The sequence below is a fragment of the Triticum dicoccoides genome, chromosome 1B (genome assembly GCF_002162155.2).
Source record: "Triticum dicoccoides isolate Atlit2015 ecotype Zavitan chromosome 1B, WEW_v2.0, whole genome shotgun sequence".
Taxonomy (NCBI): domain Eukaryota; kingdom Viridiplantae; phylum Streptophyta; class Magnoliopsida; order Poales; family Poaceae; genus Triticum; species Triticum dicoccoides.
In genome coordinates this window covers 18,154,323-18,177,026 of record NC_041381.1, presented here as the reverse complement: position 1 = coordinate 18,177,026, position 22,704 = coordinate 18,154,323, and the positions used below count along the sequence as shown (strand labels likewise).

The 22,704-nt window shown below is 42.6% G+C and overlaps 1 long non-coding RNA gene across 6 annotated transcripts; it reads right to left on the bottom strand.

The window, feature by feature from the left end:
- Positions 1-14,238: 14,238 nt before the first annotated feature.
- On the bottom strand, positions 14,239-22,461 carry LOC119316347. Of its 6 annotated transcripts, XR_005152903.1 has the most exons (11): positions 21,962-22,461; positions 21,762-21,862; positions 21,584-21,676; positions 20,485-20,530; positions 18,086-19,129; positions 17,950-17,988; positions 17,748-17,798; positions 17,430-17,656; positions 15,513-15,695; positions 14,777-14,823; positions 14,239-14,674 (listed from the first exon to the last, which is right to left on the bottom strand). It is a non-coding gene; the product is annotated as an uncharacterized LOC119316347 (long non-coding RNA). The 6 variants fall into 6 exon arrangements; XR_005152893.1 differs by lacking the exons at positions 17,430-17,656; positions 17,748-17,798 and adding an exon at positions 20,841-20,870; XR_005152888.1 differs by lacking the exon at positions 17,748-17,798 and having other exon boundaries at positions 17,425-17,656.
- Positions 22,462-22,704: the final 243 nt, after the last annotated feature.

Genomic DNA, 22,704 nt, shown 5'->3' with positions numbered 1-22,704 from the left:
GGAAAACAAGGAGAGGAGGAGGCTAGTCAAACAGTTCGCTCTTCATAAGATGGCCGACGCATTCCGGAAATTCAAGCAAAATCTAGCCCATGACTTTGTCAATTAGAACAAGACTCCGGATTTCAAAGGACAATATGAGAAACTGAAACATGATTGGCCAGAATTTGTGAAGCAAAAGAAATCGGAGAAGTTCATTCAAATATCGAAAAAATAAGGAAAATGCGGCTAAGAAGGAGTACAATCATATTATGGGGCCAGGAGGGTATCGCCTTTGGGACCCTAGGTGGGAGAAGATGGAGAATGAGCTGAGGGCGCGAGGAATTCGTCCAGGTACGGAGGGATGGGACCCAAGGGCCAAAAGCTGGTGGTACGGGCATGGGGGAACGCTGAACCCGGAGACAGGGGACTGTGTTTACCGGGGCAAAATAATTAAACCCACCCAAGCCCTTATTGACGCAATGAGGGATGCTCAAGAGGGGAAGGTAAAGTTCAACAGAGAGAACGACGCGCTGACAAAAGCCCTCGGGAATCCTGAACACGGAGGACGTGTACGAGGCATGGGGCACATTCCGTGGAAAATAGGGTTCCCCCAGAACGATGACCCGTACGGTTACAGAAGCCGGAAGAGAAAGATGGATCGGGAAGCAGATGTTGTGGCGCGGTTGGCATCGGAAATGGATGTGATGAAGAAAACCGTGAGTGTACTAGTAGCCGAACGAGATGCAGCTCGGGCGCAGCATGAAGATCATCCAGCGGATCTCAGAAGCCAGCAGCGGAGAAGCAGTGTGGCTTCCACGGAGGCCCCACCGGCTGGTGCAGATGCACCGATGATCGAAATTACTGCACCGGAGCCTCTGGTGGTCGAAATTACTGCATCGGAGCCTCTGGTGGTCGAAATTACTGCACCGGAGCCTCCTCGCTACCCCGTGGACGATATAAAGGAGATGAAAGAATGTCATCTGTATTATCCTATCGGGAACATGTCCATGAAGGTAGCCATCGGCAGTGCTTTACCATGTTTACCTGGAGCACTCCACCACAACAACCCCATTCAAGATGGCTATGCTCGTGTCACGGTGGAGGGCATAGTCCAAGGGTTTGAGGACCTGGAGATTGACATTGCTACACCTGAAGGGGAGAAAAGACTTGGAGATGTCAAGCGCCATTTCATTCTATGGCAAAAGAAGTTTATCAAGTTTCCAGGCGAGGCGCCAAGGACAACAAGTCCACCCCCCTACGGTGGTGGCGGTTCACCTACACCTCCGTCACGTCAGCCGACGCCCCCTAGTCCACAACGTCCGGCGGGTGATCAGACGCCGCCCCCCAGTCCTCGTCCGGCGGGTGATCAGACGCCACCCCCCAATCCACCTCCGGCAAAGAAGCAGAAGCAGTCCTGGATTATTAACCCGGACCCTTATGTACCTAAGACCACAAAGGTACCGGAGCCATCATTGAAGCCTCTCCCCACAAGGCCTTGGGAACATAGTGCCGAGGAAACTGCCGCGGCCGCGGCTGCTGATCATGAGAAATGGAAGGCGGACTGCAAGAAGAAAAGAGAGCCCGAGCCCAAGCCAGTATTTTCTGATGAGCAAAAGAAGTGGGCTAAGTCATTTTTGAGCACACCGTCCCAAGCCGCGAAGAATCTTCCTGACGACTATGCACGTGAACTTCGTAGGCAGGCACTCATGTTGAAGGAGAAGAAAGAGCGGGCGGAGAACCAGGAGAACAAAGCCTTGGAGGAGGCCGAGAAAACGGAATTAGAAAGTAAAAAAAGCGGGAAACGAGTTGCCCAGCTCGGGGAACAAAGTAAACAATCAATTTCCCCGCTTATAGTGAAAGCCGCCGGTCCGGATGACCCCGATATCATAGCAGCTGCGGCAGCACATGGATTGACTGTAACGAGTGCCAGAGAACAAGCGGCCAACTTAGGTATTACTCTTCGTGAACTGTTAGGCCTTGATGAGGCGCCAGTGAAGGAGGTAGTAATTACATATGTGAAGAATGGGCCTCTCGTCGAGCCTGCGCAGGAAGAGTATCTACCTCCAAAATGAAAGGTCTGCTGAAATGGTACAAGGGTTACATAAAAAATAAAAACGCCAAAGAATATATTTATGCGGAAGTTAGATATGAGCATCACTTCAAACATTACTATGTACAAATTCATCTGAGTAAATTGTTCCAGCTTTTCAATCTGCGCGAGCTCGACAAATCTATCATCAGTTGCTACGTTCTGTAAGTGATTTATTTCTACCCCATCTCGTTCATATTGCCTGCACTATATATATGTCCTAACTATATTGTTGTGTCCGCTATTATACATGCAGAATGAAGATTAAGGAATGCAGAGTAAGGAACATCCATGATGTTGGGTTCATTGACCCACACATCGTTAATGGATATGTGTTGGAGCATCACCCCGCCGACATGGAGGCAGACCTGTGGCAGTTTCTTACAAAGCAGGAACTCAAAAGTGATATTCTATTTCCTTACCATTTTGGGTGAGTGTTTCTGTCTTGAGCACATTCTCTTTTGTTTACTCCATGCATGGTATGTGGCCGGCTAATCGATGAGTTATGCATGACGTACTGTACATGTATCGTGTCCGCAGGTTCCACTGGATTCTGCTAGTAATTAAAGTTGACACCTCAGAATGTCTCGTCCACGACTCTCTGAATAAGGATCCAAAGCTTTGGGTCGACATGAGAAGAATGCTGCAGAAGTAATTATTTTCATTCATTTGCGCTCTATATCGATCGGCCTATTTCGTTCATTTCCTAATATCAAGTAACTAATAACTCTCTTGTTCATTTAATTTTCTTTGCCTCGTAGGGTTTGGAGACGGTTCGTAGATACAAAGGTCGGTGAATTCAAAAAAGAGCTAGAATTCAAAAGGGCAAAGGCTAAGAATGGTGAGGATATTCAGCCAGCGGGGACCAATCTATGTGCATACTATGTCTGTGAGATGATCCGGAGATACACCTCTGAGCGGGTTCCGAGTGATACCAATGCTCAGAGGAATAACCTCCGGATGATGCTTAGTCCAGAAGCTCGCTTCTGACCACTTCAAGAGGAACTAGCTGGATGGTTCAGGAGGGAAGTCCTCCATCCTAAAGGAGAACACCATTACGAGGACGTAGAACTTTATATGCATTAAATTATGTATGGAAACTTGTTCAAAATTGTATATGGTCATCCGATGATATTGAATATATATTGTATATTCCTCTTGAATTCTTTTTGGTTCTAATTTCAAATTTGTTTGAAATTGTACATTCATATGCATGTATGTAGTACCGTAGAATATGCGAAACTCCTTCAAAATTAAAATAAAGCACAAAAGAAATAAAACAATACAAATTAAACAGAAAACAGGTTTAGGGGGGGCTAAAACCCTAAACCTGCGGCGGCCTTTAGTCGCGGTTGGCCAGAAGAACCGCGACTAAAGGTCCTCCGCCCCGACGGCCGCCTGGCGCCCACGTGGACGGGCCTTTAGTCGCGGTTCTTAAGCAACCGCGACTAAAGGGTGGGGCCTTTAGTCGCGCCCGTTCGGTCGCGGTTGCGCAACCGCGACTAATGGCAGTTGCGAACCGCAACCAAAGGCCCTTTTTCCACCAGTGGACTAAGTGATTCTACTGCAAAGGAAATAGTCACTGGAAGCGGAAATGCCTTGAATATTTGGTGAATAAGAAGGATGGCAAAGTGAACAAGGGTATATTTGATATACAGATTATTGATGTGTGCCTTACTAGTGTTTATAGTAGCCCCTGAGTATTTGATACTTGTTCGGTTGCTAAGATTAGTAACTCGAAACAGGAGTTACAGAATAAACAGAGACTAGTTGAAGGGAAAGTGATGATGAGTGTTGGAAGTAGTTCCAAGATTGATATGATCATCATCGCACACTCCCTATACTTTTGGGATTAGTGTTAAACCTAAATAAATGTTATTTGGCGTTTGCGTTGAGCATGAATATGATTTGATCGTGTTTATTGCAATACGGTTATTCATTTAAAAATCAGAGAATAATTGTTGTTCTGTTTATATGAATAAAACCTTCAATGGTCATACACCCAATGAAACTAGTTTGTTGGATCTCGATCGTAGTGATACACATATTCATAATATTGAGGCCAAAAGATGCAAAGTTAATAATGATAGTGCAATTTATTTGTGGCACTGCCGTTTGGGTCATATCGGTGTAAAGCGCATGAAGAAACTCCATAAAGATGGATTATCGGAATCACTTGGTTATGAATCATTTGATGCTTGCGAACCGTGCCTTTTGGGCAAGATGACTAAAACTCCGTTCTTCGGAACAATGGAACGAGCTACTGACTTATTGGAAATAATACATACTGATGTATGCAGACCAATGAGTATGAAGGCTCGTGGCAAGTATTGTTATTTTCTGACCTTCACAAGATGATTTGAGCAGATATGGGTATATCTACTTGATGAAACATAAGTCTGAAATAGTTGAAAGGTTCAAAGAATTTCAGAGTGAAGTGGAAAAATCATCGTAACAAGAAAATAAAGTTTCTGCGATCTGATCGCGGAGACGAATATTTGAGTTACGAGTTTGGTATTCAATTAAAACAATGTGGAATAGTTTCACAGCTCACGCCACCTGGAACACCACAATGTTATGGTGTGTCCGAATGTCGTAACCGCACTTTATTGGATATGGTGCGATCTATGATGTCTCTTACTGATTTATCAATATTGTTTTGGGGTTATGCATTAGAGACAGCTGCATTCACGTTAAAAGGGCACCATCTAAATCCGTTGAGACGACACCATATGAACTGTGGTTTAGCAAGAAACCCAAGTTTTCGTTTCTTAAAGTTTGGGGCTGCGATGCTTATGTGAAAAAGTTTCATCTTGATAAGCTCGAACCCAAATCGGAGAAGTGCGTCTTCATAGAATACCCAAAGGAAATTGTTGGGTACACCTTCTATCACAGATCTGAAGGCAAGATATTCGTTGCTAAGAATGGATCCTTTCTAGAGAAGGAGTTTCTCTCGAAAGAAGTGAGTGGGAGGGAAGTAGAACTTGATGAGGTAACTGTACCTCCTCCCGAATTGGAAAATAGTTCATCACTGAATCAGTTCCAATGATTTCTACACCAATTAGTGAGGAAGCTAATGATGATGATCATGAAACTTCAGATCAAATTACTACAGAACCCCGTAGGTCTTCCAGAGTACGGTCCGCACCAGAGTGGTACGGTAATCCTGTTCTGAAAGTCATGTTACTAGACCATGATAAACCTACGAACTATGAGGAAGCGATGATGAGCCCAGATTCCGCAAAATGGCTAGAGGCCATGAAATCTGAGATAGGATCCATGTATGAGAACAAAGTGTGGACTTTGGTGGAGTTGCCCGATGATCGACAAGCCATATTGTATAAATGGATCTTCAAGAGGAAGATAGATGCTGATAGTAGTGTTACTATCTACAAAGCTCGACTTGTCACAAAAAGGTTTTTGACAAGTTCAATGTGTTGACTACAATGAGATTTTCTCAACTGTAGCGATGCTTAAGTCTGTCCGAATCATGTTAGCAATTGCCACATTTTATGAAGTTTGGCAAATGGATGTCAAAACTACATTCCTTAATGGATTTATTAAAGAAGAGTTGTATACGATACAACCAGAAGGTTTTGTTCAATCCTAAAGGTGCTAACAAAGTGTGCAAGCTCCAGCAATCCATAAATGGACTGGTGCAAGCATCTCGGAGTTGGAATATACGCTTTGATGAGTTGATCAAAGCATATGGTTTTATACAGACTTTTGGAAAGGCCTGTATTTACAAGAAAGTGAGTGGGAGCACTACAGCATTTCTGATAAGTATATGTGAATGACATATTGTTGATCGGAAATAATGTAGAATTATTCTGCAAAGCATAAAGGAGTGTTTTAAAGGAGTTCTTTAAAAGAAATACCTCAGTAAAAACTACTTACATATTGAGCATCAAGATCTATTGAGATAGATCAAGACGCTTGATAAGTTTTTCAAAAGTACATACCTTATCAAGATTTTGAAGTAGTTCAAAATGGAACAGTCAAAGAAAGAGTTCTTGCCTGTGTTGCAAAGGTGTGAAATTGAGTAAGACTCAAATCCCGACCACGGCAGAAAATAGAAAAGAGAATGAAAGTCATTCCCTATGCCTCAGTTATAGGTTCTATAAAGTATGCTATGCTATGTACCAGACCTATTGTATACCTTGCTCTGAATTTGGCAAGGGAGTACAATAGTGATCTAGGAGTAGATCACTGGACATTGGTCAAGAATATCCTTAGTAAGGACTAAGAAAATATTTCTCGATTATGGAGGTGATAAAAGAGCCCGTCGTAAAGAGTTACATAGGTGCAAGCTTTTACACCGATCCAGATGACTCTAAGTCTCAATCTGGATACATATTGAAAGTGGGAGCAATTAGGTAGAGTAGCTCCGTGCAGAGCATTGTAGACATAGAATATTTGCAAAATACATACGGCTCTGAATGTGACAGACCCGTTGACTAAGCTTTTCTCACGAGCAAAACATGATCACACCATAGTACTCTTTGGGTGTTAATCACATAGCGATGTGAACTAGATTATTGACTCTAGTAAACCCTTTGGGTGTTGGTCACATGATGATGTGAACTATGGGTGTTAATCATATACAGATATGAATATTGGTGTTAAATCACATGGCGATGTGAACTAGATTATTGACTCTAGTGCAAGTGGGAGACTGAAGGAAATATGCCCTAGAGGCAATAATAAAGTTATTATTTATTTCCTTATTTCATGATAAATGTTTATTATTCATGCTAGAATTGTATTAATCGGAAACATAATACATGTGTGAATACATAGACAAACATAGTGTCACTAGTATGCCTCTACTTGACTAGCTCGTTTATCAGAAATGGTTATGTTTCCTAAGAGTTGTCATTTGATTAACGGGATCACATCATTAGGAGAATGATGTGATTGACTTGACCCATTCCGTTAGCTTAGCACTTGATCGTTTAGTATGTTGCTATTGCTTTCTTCATGACTTATACATGTTCCTGTAACTATGAGATTATCCAACTCCCGTTTACCAGAGGAACACTTTGGGTACTACCAAACGTCACAACGTAACTGGGTGATTATAAAGGAGTACTACAGGTGTCTCCGAAGGTACATGTTGAGTTGGCGTATTTCGAGATTAGGTTTTGTCACTCCGATTGTCGGAGAGGTATCTCTGGGCCCTCTCAGTAATGCACATCATTATAAGCCTTGCAAGCAATGTGACCAATGAGTTGGTTACGGGATGATGCATTACAGAACGAGTAAAGAGACTTGCCGGTGACGAGATTGAACTAGGTATTGGATACCGACGATCGAATGTCGAGCAAGTAACATACCGATGACAAAGGGAACAACGTATGTTGTTATGCGGTTTGACCGATAGAGATCTTCGTAGAATATGTAGGAGCCAATATGGGCATCCAGGTCCCGCTATTGGTTATTGACCGAGAATAGTTCTAGGTCATGTCTACATAGTTCTCGAACCCGTAGGGTCCGCACGCTTAAGGTTTTGATGACAGTTATATTATGAGTTTATGAGTTTTGATGTACCGAAGGAGTTCGGAGTCCCGGATGAGATCGGGGACATGACGAGGAGTCTCGAAATGGTCGAGACGTAAAGATCGATATATTGGACGACTATATTCGGAGTTCGGAAAGGTTCCGAGTGATTCGGGTATTTTTCGGAGTACCGGAGAGTTACGGGAATTCGCCCGGGAGAAGTATTGGGCCTTATTGGGCCCTGCGGGAAAGAGAGAGGGGCTGCCTAGGGCAGGCCGCGCGCCCCCCATGGCCTAGTCCGAATTGGACTAGGGGGAGGGGCCGCACCCCCTCCTTCCTTCCCTTCTCTCTTCCCCTTCCTTGTCTCCTACTCCTAATACATGGAAGGACTCCTAGTTGGACTAGGAAAGGGGGAATCCTACTCCCGGTGGGAGTAGGACTCCCCTAGGGCGCGCCATAGAAGAGGGCCGACCCTCCCCTCCTCCACTCCTTTATATACGGGGGTAGGGGGCACCCCATAGACACACAAGTTGATCTACGGATCGTTCCATAGCCGTGTGCGGTGCCCCCTTCCACCATATTCCACCTCGGTCATATCGTCACGGAGTTTAGGCGAAGCCCTGCGCCGGTAGAACATCATCATCGTCACCACGCCGTCGTGCTGACGGAACTCATCTCCGGAGCCTTTGCTGGATCGGAGGGCCGGAGATCGTCATCGAGCTGAACGTGTGCTGAACTCGGAGGCTCTGTACGTTCGGTGCTTGGATCGGTCGGATCGTGAAGACGTACGACTACATCAACCGCGTTGTACTAACGCTTCCGCTTACGGTCTACGAGGGTACGTGGACGAACACTCTCCCCTCTCGTTGCTATGCATCACCATGATCTTGCGTGTGCGTAGGAATTTTTTTGAAATTACTACGTTCCCCAACACCCCTGCCCTTGACAGGCCGACCTTCCGCTCAATCTGTCTGATGGTGGCGGCGACCTTTGGATGACAATTCCTCTAGCATCGAGCCTATACAGGGGGACCCTCCTCAGCCTCAACCGAGGGCTGCAGTTGCTAGCCACTGTAGTTCTCCGCCAGCTGGGTGTCCACCCTTGTTGCCGCTCCACCCCATCTTTTCCTAGCTTTGGTCATACCTTGTCGGCACTCCTCTTCCGGAGTGCGCCGGTGAAGATGTTGTGCGGGGAGGGCCCCATATTGGTAGCTGATGATCTTCAAGTGCACATAGTTTAGTTGTAACTATTCAAAGTAAGAGTGTGATACCACAAGGAGCACGAGGAGGGGTTTAGCCTCTTATTGAGGTTTATGAGTTGTTCTTGAAAGTTTATGACTTGGTTCAAAGCAAAGTGAAAATGAAAGTTTGAAAATGTTGCGAGCGATTGGTAACTTATACTAAAGTGCAAGATTAAAATAAAAGAAGAAGAGAGAATGAATGGCAATGATGGAATTGATAAGGCTAAGCGTTCCCATGAGTCTGGATTCCCCACTAGTACATGTTTAATGTACATATGCATATTTTCAAAAAGGAGGATTACCCGGCGCCCGGCCTCTGCATCGTTCGATGCATACAATCATCTTCATTGCATTATTCAACAAGGCCTTACAAAATAAATACATAGATCAACCCAAAGCCACCCTCCTCACAAAAGCTGCCGCCTCCTACCTACACGGTTGATGTCCCTGACCTGGTGCCACGAGCACCAACCGGCCTGACAGACCCTCAACATGCACCGCATGCACACTCTGAAGAGTTTGACACAGCCCTATTCCGCATTCCCATCTTCAAGATCAATCACTGCACTGATCTTGGCAGACCCTTCTATCGTCGACGCCACCACGATTCTGGAAAACACCAGCCTCCAGCACGCACCCATCAAATGGTATCCAGCGCCGAGACCCCGTTGCACCTTGCCACCAAGACTCGCCGTCATCAATACTGTAGATGGAACGCCACTCCACCTTCGTCACCGCACAAAACCATGCGGCAACTAGCGCCCAGCCACCCCTCACACTACTAGGGATAACCTTATACACAACAGCTTACCACTAGCGCTTTTTAAAAGGAAGCGCTACTGCTAATTAGCAATAGCGGTTGAGCAGAAAGAGCATTGCTACTATGCACATAGCAGTAGCTGGGTAGTTAAAAAACACGCTACTACTATAATTGGCAGACCGTTGCCGACAGGCTAGGTATACTAGTAGCGCTCATACATAAACAACGCTACTACTATTGTACTCCCTCCATTCCCTTATACAAGGCCACTATCTAAAATACATTTTGCATCAATACAAGGCCACCAACAGTAATCGAGGCAAAAATTAATGATATTTCCTCATACTAGCAACTTTTTAATGCTTACATGCATGTAGTCATAATGACACTTCGCCACTTCCTTCCCATTCATTCGTTGCATGCTTGTGGTGTATTAATGATCCCGATTAACGAAAAGAAAATTTGAATTGCAAAGGAATCATTAAATTTTATCTTGGTACCTGTAATATGAGTTTGTGGCCTTGTATAAGGGATTGGAGGGAGTACTTAGAAATAGAGCTTTCCTGTAACAAGCGCTACTGCTAAATTCATCCACCTTCTTAGACCCAAGTTTAGTCCCACCTCGCACCACGAACAGAATGTTTGCCATCTTAAATATGGCGCTTCTCAAACTATCACAACCACTTGGTCTTCATTGTACTGTATATGTAGGATCTGTGGCAATATGAATCTTCGTCGGGTCCTAAACTAGTGAAGATTCATACTGACAATTTAGATGCTACACAAAAAGATCATTGATGACCAATGCTTTTTTGATACTTTTGTTACATGCTTAGCGTTAGTAGTAGCGTTGATTCTCTAAAAGCGCTACTGCTATTTATCATAGCAGTAGCGCTGGTTCCCTTAACGCGCTAGTGCTATGTAGCTTAGCAGTAGCGGTGGTTACCAACCAACGCTACTACTACGGGCACCATATCCACACCGGCTCATGCGCGTCCTCACTCTCCCCTCGCGCTCTCACTCGCTCTCTCTCCTCCGCGCGACGTCGCTGCCGCCGCCTGCCGTCACCCACCGTTGCCCCCAAGGTATATGCCTTCCTCCCTGCCTCCTCCTCTCGCTGCCCGCGCCCTCCTCTCTCCTCCCTCTGGCGGCCTTCCTCTCTCCTTCCGCCGGCGCTCGATGCTCTCCTCCCACCTCCTCCGACTGCCCTACTCCCTCCTCCCTCCTCTCTCCTCCCTCCCCCAGCCACCCGAAGCCCTCACATCCTCCTCCTCCTCCTCCCACCTCTCTCTGTAAAAAAAATTAGGTATAGAATTTTTTAGTAAAAGAATTTAGTAATAGAAATGCATTAGGTACAGAAATGTATTAGGATGCTATATGACATTTTTAGTAAATGTAGGTTTTTTGAATATGTTTTTTTTGTAAATGTAGGTCTTTTGAATAGAATAGGAAATTTTTAGTGTTTTTTCTTCTTTTGAATAGAATAGAAAATTAGTAAATGTACAATAGAACAAAATATTAGAAAATTTTCAGTAAATGTAAGTCTTTTGTTTTTGTGTTAGACATAGGGTTTCAAACTCTAAGTTATGTGAAATTAGGGCATTTTCTATGATTCAAGAAGTAGACAGTAGTTAAAAACCAGTGTATTTTTCTAGGGTTTATGAGGATATATAGATAATGGATGGATGGACAGATGGTAGGGCTAGAACTAGGGTATTTTTAGTAAATGTATAGGTCTTTTCAATTTTCAGGGTAAGAACAAGGTATTTTTAGTAATTGTTAGGGTTACACCTAGGATGTTTTACACATAGGGTTTCACTAAGTCCTACGATGAGGATAATAATGTTTTTGTTTATATTTTGTTTTTGCAGAAATCAAGGAGCCCCTGCATCATCCCCGCCGTCGTCCCTGTCAACGACCACCTCCGACCTCGAGGTGAGACCAACCAAATCCCCATGCCGATGATGATGTAGATGTTTTTATAGTTGTAATAGAGTAGTAGCTACATGACTGGCCTATGTTTGCAGGGAACACCTCATAGTGGCCTATGTTTTGCCGGAGTGTTGATTAATTTCCATTCCGACAAATTTTAGGCGCTCGATATATGTCCTTTTTAGCAAAGGTCATGCGGATTTTTTCGTGAATTTTAGTATGACTTGTGCTAGAATATGTAGGAAATATTGAGTGGCCCGGATTTTGTAGAAAGATAATTAAACAGCATTTTGGGTAGACTTTAAGTCTGTCGGGGCTCCATACATGACAGTGAAAAAATGAGTGAGGGAGAAAGTCGGCATCATATATGAGAGAAGAAGAATCCCGGCTGTTGTCGTGGGGGTCGTTTCTCCTTCTTCTCCTTGTGCCAGACCTTTGTTATGCACTAGGGGAAGGAGGAGTAACGACCATCACCAACGGTCGAAAAATCAGTTAGGGAGTGTGCACCATATATGAGAGAGGACGAAGAATCCCGACTGTGGTCGTGGGGGGTCGTTTCTCCTTCTTCTCCGGGTGCTATACCTTTGTTATGCACGAGGGGAAGAAGGAGTAATGACCATCACCGAAGGTCGAAAATCATTGAGGGAGTGTCCACCATATACACCACATGAGATGAGATGACAGTTTTCAAGAGTCGATAGACCGACAGTCAACCCGTGATGAATAATAATGATCTAATTTAGTTTTTGTAGTACATATATTGAATTTTACAAGTTTAATCTTTAAATTATGGACATAAGAAATGTCTGACGATGACGATAGGATACCGGAGTGCGACTACTGCGGTGACGACCAGGGTCTATGCGACAGGCCTCACCTGGTAGACGGTCGACGCTTCAGTGTTAAGCTCGATGAGACCTTCGATGTTGAAATGGTACACAACGACAAGTCTTTTTTATTAATTAAGCATGACTTATGCTTCTTCAACGTGTAATTTTAGTCTTTTACAATCCGACTAGCTTATCCCATGCCATGCAAGATGCTATGTCTTTGAGCATCTGGATTTCGAAGATCATGAAAATATGGAGACAAAGATAATTCATCTCAGGACCCATCATGGTTATGCTTTTGCTGTAAAGCTATACAATTCGGAGAGCGTATCCTATTTTGGTTGCTCGAATTGGGAAGCACTGTGAAAGGCATATGATTTTTAGGAGGGTATGTATGTCACCTTCGATCTTGGTGATCAAGACAATGGCATTTGTGTCCTTGTTGATACGCTTCGACTTCTACCTCTACGTGAGTTTCTCAAACATATTTATTAAGTAATTTATATTGTTTATTTCAAAATAGTTGACAGCTTATTTCCATTAACATCTTATTTTCATTCTTCAAAAAGTGTACGGAATATGGTAGACAGAACCTACTACACTGATGGCGCAGAATTAACTTATCAGCAGAAGGTCATCTTATCTTATTTATTAATGATGTTCAGAATTACAATATCAGTTATCAAACTCCTGCACACTATGGTCAATACGTGCCACTAGTGCACGTGTTGAACTACGGTAACATCCATGGAGATGGCATGGTAAGATATTTTACAATTATGACATCCGTGCATATTTTGCATAAATTCTTCTAAAGCTAAACTACATTGCTAATTACGAAGTTATTACTATGTTTTTCAACAAAAAATCCTGAAGAATTGTGATCGCCTTGATGTTATTAGCTTACTGCCAAGTCATCCTAGGTTTCACTGCTGTTCATACCAGATTTCTAAAACCGATCACGACATGACAATCAAACATTAGAAAAAAAATGTATGGACACTCGTAGGGAGCTACTTGGAAGCAACATTGTGCGAAGCGCAAGAGTTGGAGACAGGATAATCTCCATTCTCCATAAGGGAGAGTCAGGGCCTATTTTGTTTTATGCTATTTTACCTTGGAGAGGGTAGTAGTAGGTCCTAGCTAATACTCATGATCATGTGCTAAGAACAATTAAGTAGGGTTGGTTAGATGACTATTATGATGATGAGTATGACTTGTTATTATGATAACGAGTAGAAGTTGTACGATGATGAGTAGGTCTTGTTATTATGATAACGAGTAGAAGTTGTATAATGATGATGAGTAGGACTTGTTATTATGATAACCATGATGAGTTATTTATTATTATGATGATGCGTGATGCTATGTTGTTATATTTGTGAGCATGATGAGTTATTATATATATGAGTGGGTGAAATGAACATGGATTAGATTCAAGTGGAGGCAACATGTGGTGCACATCGAAAGTACTACTAATCCAAACTTGATCTAGTTTGGATTAGTAGTACTTTCGATGTGCACCGCATGTTTCATTTCATCCACTGATATATATAACTAGACCGGCAACGCGCCTTGGCGCGAGGGTGCCTGGCTCAACGTACAATTGAAGCGCTTAAACAAAGCATTTAATGTTGCCAAATGGGAATTAGAATGATTGTTTGGGATGGATCAACCCAGTACAGTTGGCAAATGAGAATTAAAATGATTGCTTATGATAGTTCAACCCACTAAGTTAAATCAATAGCCTGGAACATTTTCTCAAAGCAATACAAAGGGGCAGTAAAATTGGATATAACAAAAGCAAAGCAAGCAGGATGCAAAATAGAACAGTTGATGTGGAAGTTCATGCCAAAGTGGAAATATAGATATATAATTGGTTGCAGAATTAAGCCAAGATGATGGGTCCTCAGCAAGTACTATAGTTGGGTTTTTAGATAGCAAAAGCAAACCATATAGTTCTGCTAAAGCTCCAGAACCAAAAGTGCATCAGTGTAACTAATATGTAGTCAACATAAAGAATGTTACATAATTCTTAGAGATGACAGTAGTTTGCACAACATATCACAGTAGCTAGTGATGGCTTGAATCACAAACAACAAACACAGCAGTCCACAAGACCATCGCATGCACCAAAAGATGGCCAAACACATGTGCAAAGGAATGTAATGTCGAGGACGATGAGTCGTCGGCCATGGCGGTCGACAAGCACACACCAAGCCACCTAATTAACTTGTTCGTCAGCACACAGATGGAGCAGATAACAGACGGTAGTAGCTTCCGCAGCTCACTCAAGAACCACCAACTCCAGACTTGACAGTAAAGAGCAATACACAAAAACGAACCTGAATCAGAGCAAAAGAAATGTTGTGAGTCTAAAGATCCAACCCTACTGCATAAGAAACTCACAACAATGGATCCAGCTCTATTATAAATCCATTTCTCACCATGGATCCAGCTCTACTTCAAATCAATTTGATTGCACACGTTCAACCTGAACCAAACCAAGATGTGCATTATTTTAAAACGGAATCAAATTGCACAATGGCAATCAACACCTCCAAAACAACAATAGATTACTGTTACTCATGCATCTTCAGTACAATCTTCAGTAGCTCAGTTAACCACTAACTTACTGTAACTTAGGCACCATATATACAGGGTATAAAAACAGAATTGCAGAGCACTTGGAGACTTGTATTGTATCAAACTACAGACTTGGAGGAGGAGGGACACTTGTGCATACATTTTCATTTTGTGACCATCAACCAATGTTACTCCAGTACCCATAGAAATAGAACTTATTGTAGCCAGAACCCATATGAAGTTTTCCCATCAATGCAAGACCAAGTGGCGGAGGTAGAGGAACAATGAATTTACTTCATAAACCAATTCGAATCAGTAATGTTGAGAAAGTTAACCCGAGTATTAACCTGTAATATTTTCTCTCTCTCTGTTTGTAATACATGATCATTAGATAATTAAGGGTCACACGATGTGCTCAGTATGCAGATTATGCCCAATCATATACACTGTTGTCTATTTTTGCAAGAACAAAAGAGACTATTGCTACAGGAGATAGAAGTTTAAAAACTTCATCATCTGCACAGAATATATACAATGTTCGGAAACATAGAGAAGAAATGCAGTCAATATTCTTAATATATCAATAGAGAAGATCACCTGCATGGCGTGATGCGGGTGAATCAGGTGAGAAGGGTGCCGATAGGGCTGCGACCGCATTGTCCTTCTTCCCTCCTCTCAGCGCATAACAAAGATTAGGAACTGAGATTGTGGAGTGTGCCTACTGCATTGCAGAACAAATGAGAGAACTGGTTCCGTGATAGCCTGCAGCTGCTCCTGGTCCTAAGAAAAACGGGAATATAATCAATTTCCTCTGTTTTTGCCCTATGGTCAAAATGAATATTTATGTAATGCTTCTGCTTATTGAAAATGGCATGGACAACTATTTAAATAATGAACTCCTCGTCACGGGGAGGCAGATCTCTATTATGAGCAGATACTCTCTTGTTCATGAATAGGAGTAATTCACATGATTAGAGTACAAAACGGGTGCTATTTGAAGAAACAACTACCAACTGACTTGTTCATGGGCACAGGTCGGTATATAAAACTGGCTTGTTCATAGGCATTTATCCAAAGGAGGGTTACAGACTTCATTCTTAGAAAAGAGCATATGTACATTATCATTTATGGCGAGTATTTCTATTGCAGAAAATCTTATATCTTATATCTTATATTTACTAATTGGAGGCACCATACGAGGCTTCACGTTAATCTAGAGAAACAACAATAATAACCGTAAGATCGTTAAATATACGGCTAGGATAAGAAAAGATCTATACTAACAGTCCTATGAGATTACAGTACAAATAAACGTGTCCTTGCACAGTTTCAAAAATAGGCACGTTCCATCTGGCCATGAACAAAGGCAATAAAAAAGGCCCATTCTAACACGTCCCCATAAAGGATAGAATTCAGCAAAAAAATACAGAATAGACCCTGTCTTATTATAAAAAGGTAAATCAGGTAAAAAAAGGAGCCCTCATGCTTCACGCTATGAAAAAAGAGAGCCATAGTCCCTCAAAAAACAAGAGCCATAGTCACCGTTAGTACAAAGTTCCAATAAGTCGAGATTACGATACAAAAAAAAAATAACTTGCAGTTTCCAAAGTAAACACGCATGCCATCAAGGGAAAAACAAAGCCCGTACCAACACGTCTCCTCTAGGTTTCATTATAAAAACACGTCCGAGTAGCTTTTCTAGCTGCACATCTCAATGATTTTTTTAATTAGACACGTCTTAATTGATTAATCAAATTGGCATGACTTGCAGATTTACCAGCGAGCGAATCTGTACGTATATGAGAATAGAAATCGGTCATAGTAGAGAATGCAAGTGATACGTAATAGGTAAACGTTTTCTAATTTTTTTATTGCAAAACAGTTAGTGTTTATTCGAACTATGAAAACAAGACAGTATTCGTATACACCCTTGAAAAAAACTCGAAGACTAAAATAGCACATAATTTAATTCTTTTTATAACAACCTAATTCTTCTCGACACTTCTGATCATTTACCAATGAATAAGAATTTCTATATTGACTAAAGAATGTACACTCACAAACATATATAATGTATCAGTTTAATTTGTACTTTTCTGTTTTTCAATAATGTATCAGTTTCTCCAATAATTTTACAAGCTCAATTTTTTTTGGCACTTTTGCGTATTACCACCACGACTTAGGGATTATTTCTTCACTTTGTACTGGACATATATCAGATTTGTACATTGCCAATGATTATGGTTGTGCGTTGATTCAAAGGCTGAAAAGTGATTGTGCTTCTGGACATATATCAGATTTGTGATGTTCATTATTTTTTCAAAGTATATGAAATACCAAGTTTTTGACTCAAGGTCGCTAGCCCTTGCAGGTGCACGGGTTGATGACTAGTTATAATAAAAGACAACACAATAAGCAGTCTATGTATACAAAAAATTGAGTATAGAAGTGAAAGCTGAACTAAAAGTACAATGGACAGTGGCATGAGGTGATAACACCCTGCACTGACCAGACCTTCCAGTTTGAGGATTATTAGTGTGATAGGTATCTGCCGCACATCCCTGCAATGTGTAACCTGAGGTCCCCAACCAAAGAAACCAGCAGCGGCTCTCTCAACAAAATTTGGCTCCAAAATACCAAATGGGTTGCCCATAGGTCAGCTAAATATGGGATCAAATGGTTCGTCCCGATCCATCATGTCAGCATGACTATCGGCTATTGAATTCTGATGGATTCTTGTGCTGAAAATCATAAAGCTTGGTTACATTTCATAAAGTGAATTTCATGGGTGTTAGGACAGTAAATGCAAAGGAAACTCACGCATTACTTAACTATCCTTTTGGGGTCATCACAATGCTGCTTGCCTATTCTGTTTGAAGCAATCTACGTACACAAGTGTCTACATTAACCATTTACGTTTTCCTTTACTACTATTGTTAAAGGTAACCGTTTTTATTAACTGATGACAACCCAAATAATCTTAGCAACCAGGTGAGTTTCAATCGAAGCTGAGAAGGGGATAGTGACTGCTTACATCAAGACAGAAGCCCAAATTACTTGTGGGAGCACCAAGCTATCCACAGAACAACACAATCAGAACCTCTTCGAATCTTCATCAAATATTTAACTGAATGTAGATACGAAGGGCCAGAGGAGAATCAACGGCTTACTGCTAGTTCCTAGAGGAGGTGCAGGATGGGCTCCTCGTCGGGGTCAGCGCTGCCGCCAGTCGAGGAGGAGGCGAGGGGCTTGCAGGAGACGGCACGTCATCGATGGGAGGAGCCGTCGTCGTCGATAAAAAAATTCAGAATTTGCAATGCTTCAGAACTTAATGATCTAGTAATTTGTTTAAAACTCAACTGAATTTGTTTAAAACTTACTGATGCAATGGTTCAGAACTCTACTGAATTTGTTTAAAACTTACTCCACAACATAAATGATTACAGAATATTGACAAAATAGAGACCATGTTGTGGCTAAACTTACTCCACAACATAAAATATATTGTGTTTGAAAAGAATCTCTTCAATCTTGCAGCAAAATAGAAGTTCATACCATTATAAAATAAGAACAGAAATAAGATGCAGCAGCATAATAAAATGCAGAATGCAGAACAATAACACGAGTGATCAACCAATAGCTGGGTTTTCCCGTAGTCTTCACATATTATTACCATGGCAAGGCAAAGTGCATAAACGGTAAGGGCTCACGACAGGACCCCAACTCTCCAGATTAATCAAGCTACTAACCAGCAGAACGTAAATCCATAACACTACCAGTCCAGTAATAACAGCGCCACCGACAAAAAAAGGATTATCCAGTCTCATACGAGCCATACATAGTAGCAGAGCAAAAACTTCCATCGCCTCGTTTCGGAGCACCAGATTACCTTTTGAGGTTGAGGAGAACCACCCCGATGGATGCAGTGGTGGCGGCTCCAGCAGCGGTAGAGGTGGCCACCTTCCCGTGAGGCACCGCCAGACCTTCCTTGGCCGAGCGACAGCCTCCTCCTCCACCCCCTCATTGTCAGCGGCAGTGGAGGTGGTGGAAGCCTTGAGGGCCTTGATCTCCTCCTCGAGGGCGAGCTTCTACTGGTGCACGGTGGACAGGTCCCCACCGGCGCCCCCGGGGCCATTGGCGTCACGGTCGGAGCTGTCGAGGAGGCCCTGGAGGCGCTTGACCTCGGCGCGGAGCCCGGCAGCCTCGCCCTGGGCCTAGTGGAAAAGGTAATTAAATCATGATTTGCATCATCACAAAAAGAAGTTTGTTAGTACCTGATGAGTCCACAATGGATGAAAATAAAAGAAACATTTGGGGAGGTAGTTTCAAGTTATTTTTTGAACAGAAAAAAATCACCAACTTGCACTATAGTCCAAAGCATAAAGGTCTAACCTTTAGCTACCCAAAGAGCGAGACTGCGGCGCCAAACTAATTTGAGGGGGAACATAACGATTGAATCTTTAGCAGTTCTTCCATGGCATCGACGAAACAGAAAATTCATGTTTCATGTTCCCTAATATGCCTTTTGATCTCCGATATTTCATTGGGGAAGTCTTTCTTGTTATATTAATCAAATTTACGGTACAACAACCATAAAAAATATACGATAGACTACACATCAGCGGCAAACGACCAGAGTAGAAAAGAAAGATTAATTCTTGAACGTACTTAACTACGTTAGTCAGTCACATTCTCAAAAAAAAAATTAAGAACAAAACGTAATCAAAGAGCTTATACAGTAGAAAAGAGAGATTAATCCTTTGGTATAACTGCACATTGACCGTCTGAGCGTCGTGACCCGGGTCGTATAAATCTTGTACATCCAAAGGAAAGTACAACACTTTTTCAAGACTATTGATTTTAGCATAGATCGCAAACAGTTATGCCAAAAGCATGGTAAGCTGAGTATAGTAAGCTGTGGTATGGAGAGGCAGGATGACCACGCCTTGGAGCATATCATATTAAATCCAGTATAATTATATCTTGCATAGGCAAGTCACATGAGCTGGAAATATATTTTATAGGTAAGTTATCCTTGACAGCATGCTAAATGTCAGGAAAAAAACTGGGCAACACACAAAAGTGCGATCTACTATACATTCAAGACCAACCCAGGCTTTGAACCAATGCTAATGCAGTTGCTCAACAATCTTCAGACATCCAAATATACTTCAAAAAAAGTAACATAACATCTGTTGCGAGTGATCAAAATGGAAAGACGATGGTATTTTAGTCGAGGAGGACCACTTGATAAAAATGCTTGACATCTTAAGATCAATATCAGTGCAATTTGAGCAGATCATTAACACCTAATCAAGTAATGGCCTTTTCTTAGCAACACCCTCTGCACCTAGCAACTGCACGGTCATCAAGCTGCACTGGTTATGGCAGGACTGTCATATGGTCTAAGTATTAATACCTGATCAAATAATGGGGTTTTATTAACATGGAGTAACCTAAGGAATGCATGAACTCAAAAAATTACTAAAACATAAGTTCAAGCAGAGGATGCATTTCCCTTCTGGTTAGGAAAATAGCATAAACCTTGATTAGGGAGATGATTACTGACCTCAAGCCAAAATAATTGCCAGCCACCACAAATTCATATTGATGACCTGTAAGAACAGAATGAAGGAAATCAAATACCAAAAGTGGATTATTGAACAGTAAAAGAACTGGAGACAATCAAATAAAACAATTGGAGTTGACTTTGATATTGGCACTAAATAATTAATTCTAGCATCCTGGTTTGTTTAATTAGCTCCATTGTAGAAAGTTTTAGCATGCTGGGTTGTTAAATTAGGGGGCCACAAATTAACTCTAGCATCCATGCTTGTTTAATTAGTGAGCCACTAATTATTCAGCCAACTGAGAAATAGATACACACAATCAGTGATGTATATGCAACACTAAAACAACCATTACTTGTGTTGCTCTCATCATGGCACACATTGCCTGCTTGTCAACAACCAGAACATGCAGAGGACCAAGGAGATAGCATAAGTCAAGTCAGAAATCATCACATATATGTATCACTGCATGAGTAATATGTCCAATGCCAACGGTAGCAAATAAACAGAATCTGAAGAGCTTTCAAACACAAAATGATGGACTCAAAGTGTTCATTTAGTTTACATGCTCTGAAAATACACAGAACTTTCGGGACCTCATATTTACTTATCATTTCTTTTACAAAGTATTTTGCCAAGATATAAAACTCTACAAAGTCAGGAAGTGACATCAAATGAGTACTTGGACAACATCAATAAACAAATCTAACATTGAGAGAAAACAATCTATAAGCTTTAACCGAAGCAATCTTGGAAACACTATACTCTGGCATCCAATACTTCTATAATCTCTATAGTTTTACAAATAGGAAACACTATATTTCTCTCAAAGTTAGATTTCTCTAAAATTCTTAGCACAGAAGGATGCTAGAAATATACGCTACTTAGATCCAGAAATATAATCTTGGAATTGGAAACACTATATTGATGTCTTCCAAATGGAAACGACAGCACTATACTCTAAAAGTCTCCAAAAATGAATACAACTATTTTAGCGTGCACAACTTATACATGATGGTGATGCTTAGACATTTATTTCAGTAGAATTCTAGCAGTGCTGCTGCAAATGCAAACCAAAAGCGTCAGATGTTTTTTTACCTTGCCATTGAGTACCAACAGCTCACCATCCACCAACCGTGGGTTTATGAATCCATGTTGCGCTATTCTTCGGTGACCTTTATAGCTGGCAGTCTAAAAAATTGAAACAAAGGTCAGGAACACATATGCTCAGGTGCTTGGCCGAATATCAAAGCAGATGAGTTTTGCTTCAACATACTCGAAAAACTCCACATAATCAGTATGTGCTTCAGCAGGGTAAAAAGATGGGATGGAGCTCACCACATCCACCTACAGCAGGAACAACAACATCTGAGCAACCTGCACACAAAACAAAACAAATCAAAGACAGGATGAACGAGAGGGAGGGAGATGAAGAAACAGAGAATACAAGGGGAGGGAGGACATGAGGGAACCAACCAGGGCCGGAGATCCGAGGTCGTCATGGCCGGAGATGGGCGTCGTGGATGAGGAGGAAGAACCAGCATTCATCGGTGTCGAGGGCCGCCGCCGCGGCGGCAGTAAAGAAGCTGCCGCCGTCGTCACCCCGTCCCCATCCGTCCATCCATGGGTGGGTGAGGGGCGGGGCTAGGGTTTCAGGCGGTGTTTCCCCGTACGTCCATATGAGGAGGGAGGGAGGGAGGTCGCCGGTGGCAGCGGGATCTGCCTCTCCTCTCCACTCCGGGTGACGTCCGGCGCGAGTTGGAGGAAGGGGTCGCCGGATCAGACCGCTGCCTGAGCTACTGGGGTGGATTCGCGGCCATGGAGAGAAGGGGAGGGGTCGCATCTGGACAGCGCCGGAGCAGTGGATGGATGCCGACGGCGTGGTTCGAGGCGGTGGGTGGCGGTGGCGGCGGCGATGTGGGCAGGAGGAGAGGAGGCGCGCAGGAGGGAGGGGAACGAGAGAGAGGGGGGAGGAGGCGCACGGGAGGGGGAGGGGAGCCGGCTAGGGTTTTTTCCCACGGGAGCCGCCCCTTTTATACCACCCCTCTGCGAAATGACCAAAATGCCCCGGTGGGGGCACGGTAATTACACGCGGTGGCACGAACAACGGTAATTATTCATTCCAGCAGTAACTTTTTTTATCCGACGGACGAGGTCGATCGGGAGTGATATCCAATGGTCCAGAACGCATCAAAAAATCGATCCGATGGCCGAGAGTC